This window comes from Ostrea edulis, chromosome 2 (assembly GCF_947568905.1).
Source record: "Ostrea edulis chromosome 2, xbOstEdul1.1, whole genome shotgun sequence".
In the NCBI taxonomy this organism is placed as follows: domain Eukaryota; kingdom Metazoa; phylum Mollusca; class Bivalvia; order Ostreida; family Ostreidae; genus Ostrea; species Ostrea edulis.
Genome location: NC_079165.1, coordinates 11,558,444 through 11,564,274, shown reverse-complemented (window position 1 = coordinate 11,564,274; position 5,831 = coordinate 11,558,444). Strand labels below are relative to the sequence as shown.

Here is a 5,831-nt window from a genome sequence, read left to right as displayed (position 1 = left end):
AATCATACAGAACTAAGGAGTAAAGGAAGTCGTGATAACTTTAAAACCATGATAACTGTATAAAACAACGAAGATTTTCATCAACAATGAACGTACCTAATTAAACCTCTGCGATTAATGGGGGTGATAGACATGTCAACTAAAACTCATTTAAATACATTGTTTATTTGTTTTTCTATATAATCTGAATCTAACTATTTCTTACCGTAACAATGAATCAATAAGAGACACTCCTATCCAATCTTAACGTTTCATCAAATAGCTCTCCCCCCCCCCTAAAGGCCGTTCATCCCAAGTCAAACTTATTTCATACTTACTGAAATTCATGAATTGAGGCTGGGGGACATTCCATTATGGATTAGGTATACACCAAGGAATGTAAAAGATTATTTCATAAAAAGGAAGACAACGAACAGTGATCAATCTCATAAATCCTACACAGAAATCAAAATCGAGAAAAGGGAATCACGGCCCCATTACACTTAGAGGTAGGATCAGGTGCTATGGAGGAGAAAACATTCCCTGTTGATCGGTCACACCCGTCATATAGGTATCAAGCACCTGCAGTTCAGATGACTAAACAGTTTTATACTCTGCTTCGAACGTCTAATATACTTAGAAATCACAGTGATGATGATTTTAAAATCGTACATGTAAAATCAAATTGATATATGTTCACAGTTGTATCATTATTATGTTGTTCTACGCCCAATTCGAGAATTTTTCACACATATGCAGACATTACCGTTGTATTTATCACGTCCACTGAGCGTTTTTCTGCCTTACCAGCGTCAATATCCCATGCCGTTCCGGAGAGCGGAGAACCTTTCTGTATGTTAACATCCGCGCATCTCTACCGGATATGTCCTTCTCTAGACAAAGGCAGAAGGACCGTTGCTTCATGTCCCCGAAACTCAGTTGTCATTTGGCTAGCCTCGGGATTTTCGCTTCACCTGTAGCCCTTGGCTCCTGAGTGTCTCCGTTGTTCCATTGAGCTCCAGAACGTCATTCTTGAAATGACTAAGATCCCCACATATGACACAACCCATGGGTATTAGTATCTACAGAGAAACTTTCCTCTATTCTTTAACGCAAGTCTAGCATATCCTTTTCCAATGTCAATGTTCCCACTGACTGCTGAACCTCTTACTGGGTCACCATTCTCACTCTCTTCATAGGCTTAAACGACCTTGTTTGCCTGATGTACAAGATCCTGTCCATGACTTCCTCCACAGTATTAGTTCTACCATTAACCCTTTCTCTACCGACACATTTTGGAGGTTTTTAAAGACTAAATGACAGTGTTTTTAAATCGATTTAAATCTGCATGGATCACGATTTGGGGTAGGCATACAACATATAATTTTGTTAGGAATTGGACAGGGAACAATTTCTTATAAAAGTTGTCAATGTATCCCATGACCTCAAAGAGGTCTACGGGGTCAAAGGTCATATAAGTGCACATTTTTGCAATCTTTTCTCTTTGAAATATATATATTACGACCCCTCTCACTAGATTAGAGTCAAAAATAGGAAATTCTAAATGTATGAGCTAATGTGCCTTTTAAAATACTACAAAAACAACACAATCAAACTAATCAATTTTATTGACAAACAAATAATTTTGGTTGCTAAGTAACAACACTCATAGTACAATTTTGACCATAATTTGCCTTTCTGCATCCATTCGACACAATTTAAACGTAATTACATTCCATGATGATTAGTAAATGTCCCATTATTTTAAAAATATAATCTTTAAATAGATCTTAATCATTTTAAAAGGTTTTTAGCAAAAAATATGATGCAGAGAATTAAGGTCAAAGGACATCAAATGGAAACTTCGTACTTTATATACTTGTCCATCATTTTCTAATAATATGACGTTTTGCCATTATGTTCCATTAAATAGAATAAGTATTGCAACATTAAAACAAAGACCTTTCAATTACTGTTAATCTAAAATAATTTATTTTTTTATTCAATTATATTTGGTTGCTCAGCAACAACATCTTATCAAATGTTATAAAAAAGTACTAACCATTTTTCCTCTCCAAGTTCAACATATACAAATGTTCAAGTACTTACTTTCAATCACTAGATTTAAATGTACTTGCATCATATTTAACAAAAATGTTCTTATATTCAACCTCTTGAAACCTATTTCTAGACATAATTCTTGATAATGAGTTGTTCCGACAGGGGCATGCGTTGACCAATATCTGTCTATCGACTGGAACTTCACAGCAGGCATATATAAGATAATGCACAAAAATCTGGGGAAAAAAGTAACTCAATTGGCTCTGTAAATGTTTCCGATAATCAAGGCCCTCTGAAAAGTATGCATTTAATTACTTATGAAATCTTATCAGAGGTAATTGTTGTACACATTTAATAAATGAGTTAGATTCACAGCCAGATTAATTTTGGTAAAGGTAATCTTTTTACTATGCATTTTATTATTCTTTTTAAACTGGAAATCACTGCCACAATATCGGTTTTTAAAATTAGTAATACCTGTACAGTTCCTCTTCAGTGAGAGGCTGCAAATTTCCTTGGGAAGTATATGGCAACCCTCCCTAACTAAATATTGGGATGTCAATACCCTTTTTAAAGAAGAAAAGAAATTACAATTAAAAATTGTTGGTTCATGTTTAAAAAGCAAAATATAAGTTTCACGGTAGCATGGAACAGTTTCGCACTTAAATTTATTTACTCAAATTTATTTAAAGATAAGGTAAGGGATTGCATACATGTGTTAGAAATGAATCGAATATTTTATTATACATTGCGAGAGTAGCAGAGTGGGTAATGAAAAAAATATATGTATCATGTAGGTGTCTGCATTATGCCTAGCATATACATGAGGGCAAATACTGAAGAAATTCAGGTTAAAACCTATAGGGTCCAGCGAAAATACTGAAACTCTGAGGGAAATTAAGTGAATGACCCCAGATATAAAAGTTGAATTGAATTCAGTTATCTGGTGGCACCCAGTTTTTTTATTGGTGGAAGAGAGAACCCAGATACCTGGGGAGAGACCACCGACCTTTCGTACGTAAACTGGGAAAACTTTCTCACTTACCGGCGCGAACGGGATTCGAACCCGCCCCTAGAGAGGTGAGAGGCCGTGTGATTTTGAGCGCGATGCTCTAACCACTCGGCCACGGAGGAGGCCGGCAATAAGGGGACACGTGCCCATTAGCTCATAGCATACAAGTACCAGCATGTATGGATCACATGTATGTCATTTATGGTCACAAGCTACTAAGTGTATATAAAATACATGCATTTGGATAAAAGAGAAATCAATATGATTTTTCATTAGCTGTCATAATCAGACTTTGATTGATGTTACCCCCCCCCCCCATTTTGGCCCAAACACACATTTTGTTTTTATTTTTGTTACAGAATAAAGAAAATAATTCAAATTATGATAATAAATTCTATTATTACAATAATGTAAAGTGTGTTTTCCTAACAGATTGTGTTTTCTTTTCATAGAAAGATAATTTTTTTTATAAACATGGAAAAAACTTGGAAAATAGCCTTCTCACCAGCGGTCATGAATGCCCGGTCTGATTAAAACCACCCCATCCCATTATACACTAAATCCACCCCTTCTTACACTCGCGCGTCAAGTAAGGAGATAATTCTGGGAAAAGGGGGGGGGGTGGTAATCAAACTGATTAATGCCGAACCCGGACAGGGTGTTATTCACTTGGTTTAAATATCATAAAATATAAATATTTTCTTTCATGAAACGACAAATTATGGCATCAAATCGCGGTTAACTAATCGTGAATTTTTCATAACATGACAAAACCGCATTTTTCTTCTTTTTAGTCGGCCTATGTGATTACATCAACTTACATGTACGTATTTATACTAAATGCATGATCGTTTGGGTCATCCTGCAACAGGAGATCCAGGGCATCTTCTTCTTCTGACATCAGGTCGTTTTAAAGATGTAAAATACAAGCGATCGCTGTGACAATCACGGTGAAGCTGTGTTGTTTTCGTTGAAACGGAAACACGTGTGTTCTCTGTGCACACTTTCAGAAAACCCCGCGAGGCCCGCGATCCGGATCACGGAAAAATAAAAGTATACGGGCTATATATAGGTGAACTTCTTTTTTGTTTTCTTTCTTTGGCAGAGAAAAAAATTATTACTATTCCGAACAAATATAACGTTTATATCTGAATTTGAAGTACTTTATTTATCTTTTTTTAAATTCATTCTGCCGATGTAACATTCTCAATAGGTGTTTTATGAAGTTACATGTAGGTTGAGTAACTGTTTATATACCAATATTGGTTTTATGCTTTTTTTTAAAAAGCAGAGATACCTGGCTGATTATTTCATACATGTATGTATGTTGTTTTAGTGTATCAAAAGGTGCTGAATTTACTAATAGAGGACAATACAAATAGTTTTCACCACTTTATTGTGCGACGCGCGTCGATTGCTGTTAGCGACGTCGATTTGTCGCTAATTTTTAAGAAAACCGCGCAGCATGTCCCAATTTCATTTTATCGTAATATAAAAACTACCGAGAATTATAATATGAATAAGGGTCCATCAAAAAGAAGATTTCCTCTACTTTTACAGGCTGTATTTACTTTTCCCTATTTCCATATATAAATATAGATAAAACGCCGATCTGTTTAAACATTGAGAAATAAAATCGTAAAAAAACGTACATGTGCAAAAAATTGCTATTTTCTTATAACGTTGGCAGGCATTAAAAATAATTTTTATATGTACTGAAAGCAGGGAATATATGCTTTTCAAAAATATAAAAAAAACATTGCATTCATAAGGAAAATAAAAAAAATCATAGCGAGGGGGGAAATGGCCTTGCGACAAAGCGTTGCGTCATATTTAGACGAAGTCATCTTTCATTTTAAATGCTTTTTTTAATTTTATGGCTTTATTTACTCAATTGATTTTTACATAGTTAAAAAATATAGAAAATTTCCAAAAATATGATATATAAAACATATATATTACGTCCGTAGTTTCAAAGATTTATAGACACTCCTTTTGCGTAGCCCTGTTTTTACGCGCTATCGGTCATATCGTACAAAGCCTAGGCCCAAAAGCACAGCCGCTCATGATGTTGATAGACATAGATGGGAAAACCCGGTCTGCCCAATAATGCAGCGACTCGCCCACATCATGAAAAACAAACCGAACATTTAGTTGATGCAGGAGCTCCGGATTTGAAAACAAAGCATTTCTCAGATTGTCTCATGATCTCGGTCAGGAATAGATACGATCTGTCTCCAGCAGTAAGGTGTAATAGTCGCTCACATTGCTCTATAAGGTGAGGTAAAATTGGTCATGCTACTCCATCTCTGTCCAATACTGACTGCCGACTGGACGAACGAACTTGTACATGAATGATGTTCAGCTGTACTTCCCAACATACCGGGATATGTTCCTATCCCAGCCTGTCACATGCTTCCCTGCACGGAAATACTGGGAAAACCTTAGGGGATATGAAACATCTGGGTTTAACCCTGGACAGAGTACCCGTGGAATAGTGCAGTTTCCCCGGTGCTTGCGGGAGCCACCTACTATGGGATATAACAACGGTTTGGTGTACGGACATTCCCACAAACCTAGGATCGTGAGAGTGCGGTGTACTTTTTATCAAGCTGTACCATCCTGCACAGGGTTGGAAGATCCTGTAAGGTCAGGACATGGGGGGATAACACATAACATAGTGATCCCGGGGACAACCCCAGTTCGGACACTGCAGGTGAGGTTTGGGAGATCTCTCCTACAATGGATTGTTGGAATGTAGTGAAGGGATGTAACAAAC

The 5,831-nt window shown here is 36.4% G+C and overlaps 1 long non-coding RNA gene across 1 annotated transcript; it reads right to left on the bottom strand.

The window, feature by feature from the left end:
* Positions 1–1,589: 1,589 nt before the first annotated feature.
* Positions 1,590–5,077, bottom strand: LOC125675376 (uncharacterized). Its single transcript, XR_007370479.2, has 3 exons — positions 3,874–5,077; positions 2,518–2,606; positions 1,590–2,332 (listed from the first exon to the last, which is right to left on the bottom strand). It is a non-coding gene; the product is annotated as an uncharacterized LOC125675376 (long non-coding RNA).
* Positions 5,078–5,831: the final 754 nt, after the last annotated feature.